Source organism: Pinus tabuliformis, chromosome 2_2, assembly GCF_031772625.1.
Source record: "Pinus tabuliformis cultivar Carrire ecotype Pingquan chromosome 2_2, CPIR1, whole genome shotgun sequence".
In the NCBI taxonomy this organism is placed as follows: Eukaryota; Viridiplantae; Streptophyta; class Pinopsida; order Pinales; family Pinaceae; genus Pinus; species Pinus tabuliformis.
The window spans coordinates 15,439,408-15,453,333 of record NC_142300.1 but is presented as its reverse complement, the minus strand read 5'-3'; the positions used below and the strand labels follow the sequence as shown (position 1 = coordinate 15,453,333).

The 13,926-nt window shown below is 38.4% G+C and overlaps 1 pseudogene; it reads left to right on the top strand.

Moving 5' to 3' along the window:
- LOC149191311 (GDT1-like protein 5 pseudogene) overlaps window positions 1–13,926 on the top strand; it is a 69,957-nt pseudogene that overhangs the window by 38,399 nt on the left and 17,632 nt on the right.

Below are 13,926 nucleotides of genomic sequence, written 5' to 3'. Positions count from 1 at the left end.
CACAAGGGTGGTAAACCTGAAGAATGAATAGAGGAGAAGCCACCAGTCCCTTTGAAACAAACCTGTGAAAAATAAAAAGAACAAATAGAATCTGGTGGCATGGAGAAAGGCCAAGTTGTCTTCAACCTTCAAAAGGAACTCGAAAAGGTCAAAAACCTTGTTTCTTTAATTGAACTCCTAAAACAACCCACTTATAAATCCCAAGTCTCCCAATTCATGCTTCCATCCACCTCCACACCACCCCATGAGTGCTTAAACCTTCAAGAAGAAAGACCTATGGTTGTTTTTGGACCTCATGTCGAAGAGCAAGATCCTTCTACTGCATCTTTCTATGTGACCCTTGTAATACATGATCTCTTACTTCATAATTGCATGCTGGATTCAGGAGCCTCACATAATCTCATGCCCTTAACTATAATGGAGAAACTTGGTTTACAAATCACTAAACCTTACAAGGATATTTACTCCTTCGATTCTAAGAGATTAAAATGCTTGGGAATGATAAAGGACCTAGTAGTGAACCTGGCTCAGATTGATGTTAAGAGCGTAGTAATGGATATAGTGGTAGTTGATATCCTTGCAAGATTTGACATGCTTTTATCCAGGTCTTGGGGTTCCAAAGTCAGAGGTTCCATCAAGTTAGATTTGACTTATGCCACCATTCCCACCTTTGGGGGTGAAGAAAGAAGATTGTATAGAGAGTCGAGGTTTGTGAAAATAGTGACCAGAGCTGAGGGCTCAAGGAATTCTTCTGTGTATGGGAAAGAGAGCGATTTTTCTTGTCTGCTGCTAGAAGAAGATGATAGCATTTCAAAAGAAACGTAGGAACATCTAGCAATCTAGTTAGATGATCAACACAAAGACAAAGGCAAAGTATGGAAATTATACTTTGATGGGGCTAATTCCAAAGAAGGAAATGGAGCATGGGTGTTGTTGGTATCCCTTGAGGGCAGCTTGATCCCGCTTTCATTTAATTTGGAATTTGAAGCCACCAATAATGTGGTAGAATATGAGGCGTCACTCCTTGGGCTGAAAATAACAAGGAATATGAATATTGAGTGCTTGAAAATATATGGAGATTCCGAGTTAGTGGTGAAGCAAATTAAAAATCAGTGTCAGGCTAAACATCCCAGATTGAGGACTTACAGAAATGAGATATGGGATTGGATAGATAACTTCTTTTTGGCATTCAATATTCAATTCCTGCCTAGTGAAGGAAATAGAATGAGTATTCCCTTGTTATAGATATGTGCAACTTTAAGCCTCCTCAAAACCCACTTCTCAGGTATGAGGTTGAAGTTAGACACAGACCCTCTATACCGGATAATATGAAGTATTGGTAGATATTCGAGGACCATGAGAAGATAAAATTATTTATAGAAGTGGTTGGGGAATTTTCAAACTCAGTTATCAACCAAGAAGAAGAGAAAGTGGCAAGAGAAAGGAAAACTACATGGGAAGATACAATTGCCGGACACAGAGTCCTGGAACTAAAGGGAAATACTATTCCTCATGGCCTAGTCCCACTTGAGAGATTGTTTAACAAGATAGATGTAGCCTCAAAACCTACAGCCCAAGGAGTGGATGAACAAGTGGAGGATTGCAATATTAGATCAAAGAATTAACCCCAGATGATCAAATTATCAAAGGAGATCTCCCCGCAATATAAACAAAGGTATTTAAATCTCTTCAAAGTCTATAAATATGTTTTTTCTTGGTCTTGTGATGATTTTAAGACGTTTAATACTAACATTATCCAGCATAAGATCCCTCTAAAAAGTGGAATGGAACCTTGTAAACAAAAGCTCAGGCAGATCAATCCTCTCCTACTCCCCTCTATTGAGAAATAAGTAAGGAAGTATGCAAGCTAAAATCATAGTGCCTCTAAGATATTCAAAGTGGGTAGCAAACTTAGTCCCAGTTCGGAAAAAGACTGGGGAAATAAGGTTGTGTGTATATTTTCAAAACCTTAACAGAGCATTGTTGAAATACAACTACCCACTGCCTAAGATGGACTATATACTACATAAAGTGGTTAGCTCTGCCAGGATGTCCATGATGGATTGGTTCTCAGGTTACAATAAGGTGGCAGCACACCTAGATGACCAAAAGAAAACATCATTCACTACCCCTTGGGGAACTCTCATGTATGTCTGCATGCCCTTTGGTCTCATAAATGCAAGAGTCGTGTTTCAAAGAACTATGGATATAACATATGTGGGGGAACAAGACAAGTTTGTAGTGGTATATTTAGATGACATCATAGTATTCTCCAAGACTAATGAAGAGCATATCATGCACCTGAAACTCACCTTTGAAAAATGCAGGAGATATGGGTTATCTCTGAATCCGAAGAAATCTCAATTTGCTCTAAGCAAAGGAAAACTTTTGGGACACATAATGGCATAGGAGGGAGTGAAAATTTATCCTAAGCGAGTGGAGGCTATCAGTCACATCCCCTTGCCTAGAAACAAGAAAGAAATTCAAGTTTTTTTGGGAAGAATAAAACTTCTGAGAAGATTCATAGCTAACTATGTTGAAATAGTGAAGGGTATTACAGACATGCTGAAAAAGGAGAACGAGGTCAAATTGAGCCTTGTTTCTCGGGAATCCTTTGCTAGAATCAAATCAACATTTGCCAAAGTACCAATGCTAGTCAGCCCTAACTATTCAGCACCTTTCTATATCTTTTCTTTTTCTTCTCCTCATACTATTGTTGCAGTGTTGTTATAGAAAAATAAGGATGGTTATGAGCAACCAATCGACTTTTTTAGCCTAGAATTGAGAGATGTTGAACTGAGGTACGAAATTTTGGAGAAATAGGCCTATGCTCTAGTAAAGCACTAAATGCATTTAGAGTATATGTATTGCAGTCAGAAATCACAGCATATGTTCCAACAGTAGCAGTCAAAGATATTCTGGTGCAAGGAGACAGTGAGGGAAAAAGAGGAAGGTGGATCGCTAAGATTCAGGAATATGAATTAGACATGAAACCTACAAAGCTCATAAAGGGCCAGGGATTGGCCAAGATCCTGTTAGAATCCAATTGCCAAGCTTTGGGGATGAATCTAATAGTAGGTGTAGATGAAATAGAAGTACATTAGAATGACATCAAGACCTCAGAACAAAAAATTATGCTAAATAGGAAATGTCGATTTGGTATAAAAACATCATCCATTATCTTTTATTTCTGAGGTGTCCACTAGGAATGGATAAGACCAAATATCAATCATTGAGGATGCAAGGTCAAAATTTCATCATATTGAATGGCCAGCTCTATTGGAAAGACCCTGTTGGGATCCTATTTCTATGCTTAGTGGAAGGAGAAACTCACAAAGTAATTGAAGAGTTCCACGAAGGTGTTTGTGGAGGTCACTTCAATTGGAAAAACACTACTCACAAGATCTTGAATGTCAAATTCTACTAGCCTACACTCTTTGGGAAGTTCATTCTTAGGTCTAAGCATGTAAAAAATGCCAAGTTTTCGCTAAAAAGAAAAAAATAGCTCCTCTCCTTTTGATCCCAGTACATATGGAAGAGCCTTTTAGACAATGGCAGATGGATTTCATACGAGAGATAAACACACCCTCCAGTGGTCAACATAAATGGATATTAACCGCCACTGGTTATTTCACAAAGTGGGTGGAGACCATCCCAGGTCGAAATGCTACTGATTTTGTGGTGATTAAGTTTCTGGAGGAGAACATCTTGTCTCGTTTTGGTTTCCATACAAAGATCATAACAGACAATGCCCAGGCTTTTAAGTCCACTAAATTTATCATTTTTTTCAGAAGTTTAATATCATAATTAGGCATTCCACTACCTACTACCCTTAAGGGAATGGGTTAGTTGAGTCCTCTAATAAAACAGTGGTAAGAGTGTTGAAGAAAACCATTACAGAAAATCAAATAAACTGGGATACTCAACTGAAATTCGCTACCTAGGCTAACAGAGTAACTCCTAAACGTTCCACTAGAAAATCACCCTTCGAGTTGGTATATGGAAAGTCAACAATATTCCCAATCCAGTTGGCAATGTCAGTTGCAAAGTTATTGCAGGAAGTAGAAGAGGAACCAAATGCTATGACTCGAAGGATAGATCATTTGGTTGAACTCAATGAAAGCAGAGAATAGGTAGGGGCAAGATTGGCCAATTATCAGCTGAAAATGAAGTCTTTGTTCAAAAAGAATGTCAAATATAGACCTTTACAACTGGGCAATTTGGTCCTATGATGGGATGTTAGAAGAGAGGATAAAGGCAAGCATGAGAAATTTGATCAGTTGTGGCTCAATCCTTTCAAAAACTTCGAAGTAAAAGGAAATAACAACTATCTGCTCGAAAACTTGGAAGGAGAATCATTGGAACTACCAGTAAATGGTCAGTTCCTTAAACTCTATTTCCATAATTAAAGGTACTCCTCTCACACACATTGTAAATATTGGTGTGTACATGTAAATACTTTCTGATGTTTCAAGTTTTTGAATATTTTCTTTCATAATTCTTTTTTTTTTAAAGACTCCATGCCCAAAAAGAAATTACTAGATTGCAGGTTATTGACGCATTGAAATCCAATGCCCTGCCCCTAGTTTGAGCCAATGTTATCTCTATCTCGCCCAAAAGTTCCTTCTGAGGATGGAGATGATATGTAAGATCTATAAGGTGGTGAAAGAAACTTGTTCCCTAATGCTTATATCTCTGGATACCATATATCGGGTCCAAAGGAAAGGAGGCTTTCCAATGAAATTAAAATATTTTAAAGTATTCAGGCTAATGTTTTAAAGGTTCAATTCGTGCTTATAAAGTGCGCAGCTCAAAGCTCGAGTCACCCTCCATCTGAATCTGGTGATTGATAACATCGACTCTAGCAGTATACATGCAATAAGGTTAACCAAGGAGCAGACCCCCGATGTTGAAAGGTTAATGCCCATCCAACAACAGTGATCCATTCTGGTGCCTAACAAAGAGTGTGTTTGATCCACAGTGTAGCCCGCCCTAACGGGGTGGGGACCACCCTCCAGGCAGCCTTCTCTCATTGGCTCGGCAATGCTAAATGTATAAGGTAAAAGGTAAGCGGTAAAGGTTATGGATAGTCCATCCGCATCCCCTAAGCTCATCCTCTATCAACCAGACCAATCCCCAATCGTCACGTGTTTCCCTCTGCCTAAGCCCGTCCTCTGCCACCTAGGAAATTATCCCTATACTTCGCATAAATCACTGAAACCCTAAAATTATTGTCCAACAACGATCTTTCAGTCCCAGTCAAAGAACATTCTGCCTGGACCACATTTTAGGATTCACCTCTCTGCACACTCCCAAAGGTCAAGGACACATTCCAATGTCATTTTCAATCCTCCCTGTGGGATCTAAGTAACTCGACACATCGACCTCCTTGTTTGTTACTTTTGTTTTACTTAGAAGAATGAAGTACTTCACACCTGCAACTTCCAACACCCATGAGGTCAAAATCAATGGTGTTGGGCCTTTAACGGACACCGAAATCCAAATAGTTGATCATGTCTATCCCTTCCCACCTCCAGATCTCCACTATGAGATGTTTTCCGACCATGTAAGGAATGAGGAGCCTTTTAGGGTTGTTAACTCTGGACTGTATTACCAAATTTCTCCTCTAGTTCACCACCTCCCTGAGTTTGTAACTTGGCTATCCGACTCCTATCAAAAGGATAAGAACCGCTTCGTTTCTACTTCAGGAGTTGTAATCCTCGAGATAACTCCCCTCTTAATCCAAAGAGCTTTGAATTTCCCTGCGTACTCCACTATGCACACCTTCACAAATGCTGCCCTAGCCATCCATTTCACAGAGCTCCCAACCGAAGAGCAGCAATCATTCATGGGGAAAATCATCGCTCCAGAGGTCAAAAACTTGCCCTCAGATATTTGAATCCCATTGACTCTCTTTTGGGCATTGGTCCAACCTGTTTTAGCCATAATTGCTTGTCTAATGGGTGAATAGACCGCCCTAAAAATAAACAGGGCCGCTTTGGGATGTTTACATAAAATGAAGCAACCTGGGTGTTAACTCAATATCCCAGGATATCCTTCAGTGACCATTTTCTTCCAACTCAGCTATTTCAATGTCTCCTCTTATTTCCGCTACTACTCATTGATGTTCTTCTTTTTCCTATACACTCACATCGAAGAGTTTCAATTCCTTCACTTGGATGTGTTTGTCTCTAATAAAGAGCAAAATTCAGTCTTCGACTAGAATATCTTAGTGAGAAAGAGACCTGGTTTGGGTGGGTACTCTCATTTCATTTCATCTTTCATGGTCATTGCTTACCAAATCATCCATGGGGTGACAACTCTTAGAATCTTCCCAAAGCAAAAGGAGCTCCTCCAACTCAACGAGGAAGCTTCCATTGGAGACTAGTACCTCTATGAGGATCACACAAAAATTCAGGTTTATGGATATGAACTACCTCCATATCATCTTCCAGTATTTCTGCCTATGAGGATCTTCGCCCTCGAGTTCACCAGACAAGTCCTCATTGTAGACCTACTCCACTTTGTACCGGTAAGGCTACATTTTTAAAATGGAACAGCCAGTAGGCCCTTCTCGAAGCCATGGAGTTTGAAAAGGGACAAATTTGGCATTACGATCCCCAAGGCATCCTTGCTCTAAGAAGGGAAAAGATGAAATCCTCAACTTATATACATGATCCTAAGCTCAAGGTTGAATGGAAAGCTAAATTTGATTCCTAGCCTCTTAATACAGAGATGGAGACCGAATCCACAGTCAGCACTTAAAAAACACAAAAGAGGATTGTTGACACATCAAGGACATCTAACATGTAAAAGGGACATGCTCATAAAAAGGAAAGATGTCAAGGCCCTAATGCAGGAGCTGATGGAGAACAAGAACAGAGTTACTGCCTTGGAGTAGACAGTCACTGATTTACAAAATAGAATAGCTTCTCATGTCTGCACGATAGTAGTGCCTGAAAACCCTCAAAACCCCACCGATCACCTCACTCAGGCCTTGAATGAGCTACTACTATATGAATGGGAGTTAATGAAGGCTCAGAGTGACTTAGATGCTTCCATATCTCAAGTAGCTCAGAAAGAGAAGCTTCTCCAAGCTTCGATTGCCAATGCAGACAAGTTCACTAGAGATCTAAAGAGTGCCACTCAAGAAAACAAAGAATTAAGGGCCTGTCTCAAAGGAAACATGGCTCCCATTGATACTAGGCAGTTGATATGGGATAAGATCATTTACAAGATCAACCTTAGATGGGAACAGATAGCCTTGATACAAGACCAAAATAATCTCAGTGCAGAATGTGCTCCTTCTCTCCTCAATGGAAAACAAGCAAGCATTACCAACTCTTAGTATGCTAAGAAATACATTCATTTCCTAACTAAGAGGTCAATTGATGAGCTAAGGCCACTGGATATAATTGATAGAATGGGTGCAGTGGTAGATGTTTCTAAAGTAATTTCAAAGGAAGAAGCTAGAGCTAGAGGATAATAGAGTCTTATGAGGCTACAAAAATATGTGGAATCTTTCGATGAGGAGTTCAACAAGCTTCTTGAAGCTGGGTTACCTAATTTGTGGGGTCCAAATGGAGAGTTGTTGTCACTAGATCTATATATCCATAAAATGATTAAGATCAAAAGTAAGACAGGAGAAGCACCTGAGAAGATGTTGGTTCTCAAATGAATAACTATAATGAATTTCCTTGAGAAAGAGTTTCACCTTCTTGAGCTAGTTAAAAGTACCTTTCACCACAAATTTAACTATTCATGGGTGATCCATCTTCGACTCAACTATAGACAGTTCAACTCTATTCCTTCACCTCCTCTATCCATTTGGAAGCGATGCGAACAATTTTCCAACCCCCCACTACTCCAGATGGTTCATCCTCATGTTCCAAGGGCTTCCCATCAAGCATCTTCATCATCTCGTAGTTCCTGAGGACCACTCAGATCATGCCAGCAATGGCGTTTTATTCTACTTTCAAATTGTTTTTACTTTATGCTTTTACTGTATTTTGTTAATGACATTATGTATGAGTTTGGATAGTTGTGCACGCGCACACACTAAAATTGTGAAGCATGTTTTGTGACGATGTGTGAGATCAAGAAAGAATATTTCTTTAACGACCTATGTTTAAAAGGGACTATATATATATGATCTCTAGGAATGAAGAAAGGTTCATAATTTTGGAAAGAAAAACTCTATGTTATTTCCGGGAACGTTTTTTCTTCTTTGATGAATGTATTACTCAAATTATTAATGAAAATCAATGGTGATTCCTTCATTCCAGGATTACAATATGTCTTATCTATGTTGTAATTTCATAATGTTCATGTTCCTCTCAGATTCCACCTTATGTAGCTGCCAGATATGTTTCCTGCTTTCTTACAGATACATTTGAGTTAAGATGTTGATAAAAATGCGTGTATAAGTCTTTTGGGAACTAAATCTTTAATTGCGCTTCATGAATCTTTGCATCCATTCCTTTTGCATATTCATCGTGTCTTTTTGAATGTAGAGAAGTGTGGAATTATCGATATTTCGGGCTCTACAAGATGGGCTACTCCCTCTCTTTTTTCTGCTTTCACATTCATACTAAAGTAATTGATCTCTAATTCCTTGAGCGGTTTGGCCTACTTTGATTTATCATTTATGCCACTGTGTATCTTGCATTTACGAATGTATAAAGAAATCATGGATTATGTCTTTCTTTGATGATTGAACCAACTAAATTCTATTAGTAAGAAATGTTATAAGTGATGTCTCTATTCTTTGAAGAACTATTGGATACCCACCAGATCTAGATGTTTTAGGCACTGGTCTCTCAACAATCAAGAGGTTGTCTCTAGAATTGACAACACCACAAATCAAGCGGAACAAATCACAAAAGACCAAAACTACATGACTAGCATCAAACACCATGAATCGATCCCCATGGTTCTCAGTGCTTCCAAAGGAAAGCTCAACCCAAGCCTTCTTAAAGATTTCGTGGTAGTCTCTTGCCGTGCAATCCCTTGCATCATGCTGTCATAAACACATAACTGTCAGTGCATAAATAAATATAACAATATACTAGTTACCTTACCTCGTTGTGCCAAACACGCTTCCTTGTAATTGAAGACACATGTCAGTCACATGTTCCAAAGATCAAGACAACATATCTATCAATTTTAAAGCACCCTTTAGCAAGTCTAACAACCATGTCATAATCAACAATAAACTCACATTCATCAGTCATAATACATAATGCTACAACTATCACCTACTTACATTCAAGTACATATCAATTGCCTCAACACATATGTGTTAGTACAACCATCTTAGAAGAAGATAATTTCTTCATGCAATCTTATAAACACATACTCATATCATGCAATTAATAAAATAGTCAAACAACAGATAGATGACATAATAGACACCAAACACTCAAACACCAAATAGATGACATAATCAAGCATTGAAGCACCAAGTATACGACATAAGCAAACTCATACCTTAATATATCTCAGGGGAGGCTATCTTGTCTACACAATCAATTTAGATTAGCACGATATAACTTCACAACATATCAACTCAAACATAAATAAGGTCATGATATCCATAACAGTAACTAACTAACATTTTCACATCATAAGCTCATAAACAATTGTCATTCATGCATAACAATCACATATGCACAATCAGTCTAGATTAGTATGACATATTATCACAATATATTAACTCATACTTGAATGTCATAACCATAATCATCTACGTAGGTCAATCCAAATTAGCACAAGACATAATAACATCAAGACTTTAGAAGCAATGACCACAACCATCATGCACATGACTACAATGCATATAACAAGAAGTTATTATCCTTCATGACTATCTGACACATGTGCATATGACTACATTGATCAACTAGCATTTATCATACATGTAACCACAATAACAATAGAATGACAAGCATATAAGTAACCATATTTCTTATAGCAACAATTAACCACATACCTACATGCCAAACATACAAACCTATATGACGATTTACTCTCACCCTGAAGTCTAGTGTTGTAACTTCAATTTGATGATCTGCATCTCCTGCTCTATCTCAACCAACACATGAGCATCATAACATACCAACAACATCATGATGACCTAAAATTCCTACAATGACCTCATGCATGACAACTATAACCATGCCAATGCATGCATAACAACATATAGACACTGACATGCATACATGACAAATGTATCCCAAAAACAACATCATCAACTTCCACATGGTGACACAACGAAAACAATGACCACCACCATGCATACACAACAAGAACATAGTCCACAAACATAAATAACACATATGCAAATTACATTTATGCATGACAAACACATTCCGCCCAACGAGTCCAAGTGTTGAACCATGCTCTAATACCACTTTGTAACACCCTCCTCCCACATTTATCCAAGTTACTAGGCTACCGGGGTAAACATGTGACAAAGAGTTACTATGATATGATTCAACCTCCTAGATCACCTTAAGGAAGTGGAATCGACAAACCAAAACCCTTAATGAATTCCTTATTAGGTGTTATAGGACCCCCAAGGGCTAAACCACCCTTCCAGGTGCCCAAACCCTAAATTAAACCTATTTTTTTAGTGCCTTGATCTCCTAGACGTTGTCACAACACTACCTGAATTTGACTAAAACCCTCCAGTCACACGCATGATTCCTATAAGGGAGTGACTGCAGTCTTTTTCACCTAGTTCTGTGCCTGCAACCATAAGATTTAAGCCACGTTTTTGGCTAGGATCCAAACCTCTGCCTAGAACTTAATGAAACTTTCCAGAACAATGAATGACATAAGGAAACAACCTTGCATACAAGTCTTAGACAAGAACTTAGCCTAACAAGGCCTACCATGATAGAAATTTTGTCAAACATATCATGAACATGAAATCTACAGGTCATAGATACACATCTGAACATAGGGGTCTGATACTTATCTAAAATTCGTCAATACGGATTGATGTCTTCTCACAATAATTGCATTATCATCTATTAGGTCATACATTCATCATTCATTCATTTACTAATAAAAACATGATGAGAGCCATACATCATAATTGTCATAAAACATGCTTATAACCAGCAAATAACTAGAGATATATCAATGATACAACAACAATTAAAGCCGCATAATAACAATTACATTTACAAATAGAATAAAAGAGGAAAATAGCTCTTATTAACATATGCAAAATGAAACCAGGTCTGGGACTTCCACGTACCACCCAACCATAGATTGGGTTGAACCAAATCTTTCTTTCATCCAATCACACTTGTGCCATATTCCAAGCATTAATGTGAGAATCACAACCAAACCAACTAGGGCTCCTCAGGCTTTACAACAATCCCCACCAGATCATTAGGCTCGAACCCTCATCAATACAACTAGGCTTTACCGTAATCACCACTGGATCACTAGGCTCTTAACAAGCATGGATGCCTTCAGATCTCTCCACCTACATCGTGAGGAATTTGGATGCCTCCTAGTCTCTAGGTTTTACCTTGTATCCCTCCATTCACTGGTTGAGGATTCCTAGGCCTAATCGAGACACTATTGTCCAGGATTTATTGTATATCCCTCCATTCACCAGTCGAGGATTCCTAGGCCTGATCGAGACTCCACCCTCCAGGATTTACTGTATATCCCGCCATTCAACGGTCGCGGATTCCTAGGCCTAATCGAGGGCACACACCTATAGTATTTACTGTATATCTTTCCATTCACTAATCGAGGATTCCTAGACCCATCGAGGTACACAAAATCTAACTTTACTACAATCCCACCTTCTTCGGTCTAGGGATTTCTAGGCCTTGTGTTATTTTTCAGAGACCACCTCACTCGGCTTCGATACCATCTGACAATCCAGCTCAACCAAATAAGAGAAACCACCATCACATCATGGCTATATGAAAATGGCAAAGAAAGGTTGAAGATCATTGTCACACTTGGCAAAACCCATGCCAATGACAATAAGATAACCAAATACACACATGCATGTACCATGCATGCCAAACCTATCAAGGAAATCACACATGAAAATTGATACCTACAAGTAATCCCATTGTAATTGCTTGATCATGCTCTTCCTTGCTTGATCTTTGCTTCCCTTTGCCTTCTTTGTCCTTCCTTTGATTTTCTTGATCCAATGCTGAAGTGCTCCAAGAAAAATCAGTGTCCAAGAGTGTGAGAGATGGAGAGTAGAGAGAGAGATCCACCATAGAACTGTCAAAAGCAACCAACTGATCCTCAGAAGCCTTTTTATTAATGAGGCCTCTATTTTCTTCATTTTCCTCATGTGCAACCTGTGACCTTTCACCTTCCTTTTCTCCTAATTTCCATTATTTTCGTAAATAATTGCCAATAAATGCCCTTTGTCTTTCCCATGTCTTTGCCTTTTTCTTTGCCAATTTCCTTATCCATAATAAACCAAATGAATCCCACACTAGGATGTTTTTCTCAACATTAATCTTGGAATACGTGTCCCGTGACCTTGGTCTTATTTTTTTTAAATGAATTTTTTACCAGGGTTGTTACAAAAACCTTCAAGTTTAAAGGTGTTCCCCTAAAGCCAATAAACTTTTCTTTGATACCAAATGTAAGTTTTAAACAATATGACATCAACTCAAAAACTATTTTATAGTCTAACATAGTAAGACTCATAAGTATAGGTCGAGATTGGTGATCATACCAAGTACCCAGTAATAGAAGTTGATACCATTTCTTCTAGATCAAATTAACTCTTTGTAATTTTGATAATGTTTTGTTTATTCTAAGTTTGAGGAAGAATTTGTTTGTGTAACCCTGCTCATTTTAACAAAATATTTACAAGGAATATACTTATCCATATATCTATATTATAATGGAGTACTATCTATAATCCATGAATTGTACCATATGGTAGTTGGACATTTATGAACATTAAAGTTTATATTTTAACAAAATATTCATGAGGAAATATACTTATCCATATATCTTATATTATAAGGAGTATTATCTTTATTCTATGAATTGTACCATATGATAGTTGGCCATTTATGAAAATTAAAGTTTAGATTTTAAGAGTTTCTTTGTAGGGTTCTCATATAATTTATGCATATGGTATTATTATATCAACTTTTATTTGATTAGGTATTCACATTATTTTTCTAATATTTGGCTTCTATGTTAGATGGTTTCTTAGCCTATTTCATTAATTACACACCTATCGTAGAGGTTTGGAGGAGTGTTTAAGAGTTGATGGAGATGTTCCAATAGGTGGCATAGGTTTTGGGTTGAAGAATTGATGCTTTTACTGAGTTTTATCCCCAGTCGCATGCATGATGGGTCAAGGGAGTGGTTTTAGGCTCCAGTCGTTGGCAGGATATGCTTAAGGTGTAACACCCTCCTCCCACATCTACCCATGCAACTGACCAGCCAGGGTAAACATGCGACGAGAGGCCACTATGATATGATTTGACCTCCTAAGTAATGTTAGGGAAGTGGAATTGATGGAAACACACCATACAAACATCCAACATCAACATGAGGACCCTCAGGAACCAACCCAACCTTTATACCAACTAACCCTGGGTCCCACTGAAATTTTGGACTAACTGACCTTTGGACGCTCTCATGCTATGGGCATGCCAGCGTACAGGGAACTCTGGACACTCTCACAGGCTTGCAAGCTAGCGTCTAGGGACATCTGGACGCTCTCACAGGCCTGCAAGCCAACATCCAGGGACTCTTTTTGTCAGTGTTGTGCCAGCGTCCCCAGGGTTTGAGCCACTTTTTCAGGCCTAGAGCACAGGTCACTGCCCATAATTGAATGACACATTTAGAACAATAAGATAACACAAAAATAATATTACTAACTCATTCACTTGAATAACACCTTGACTG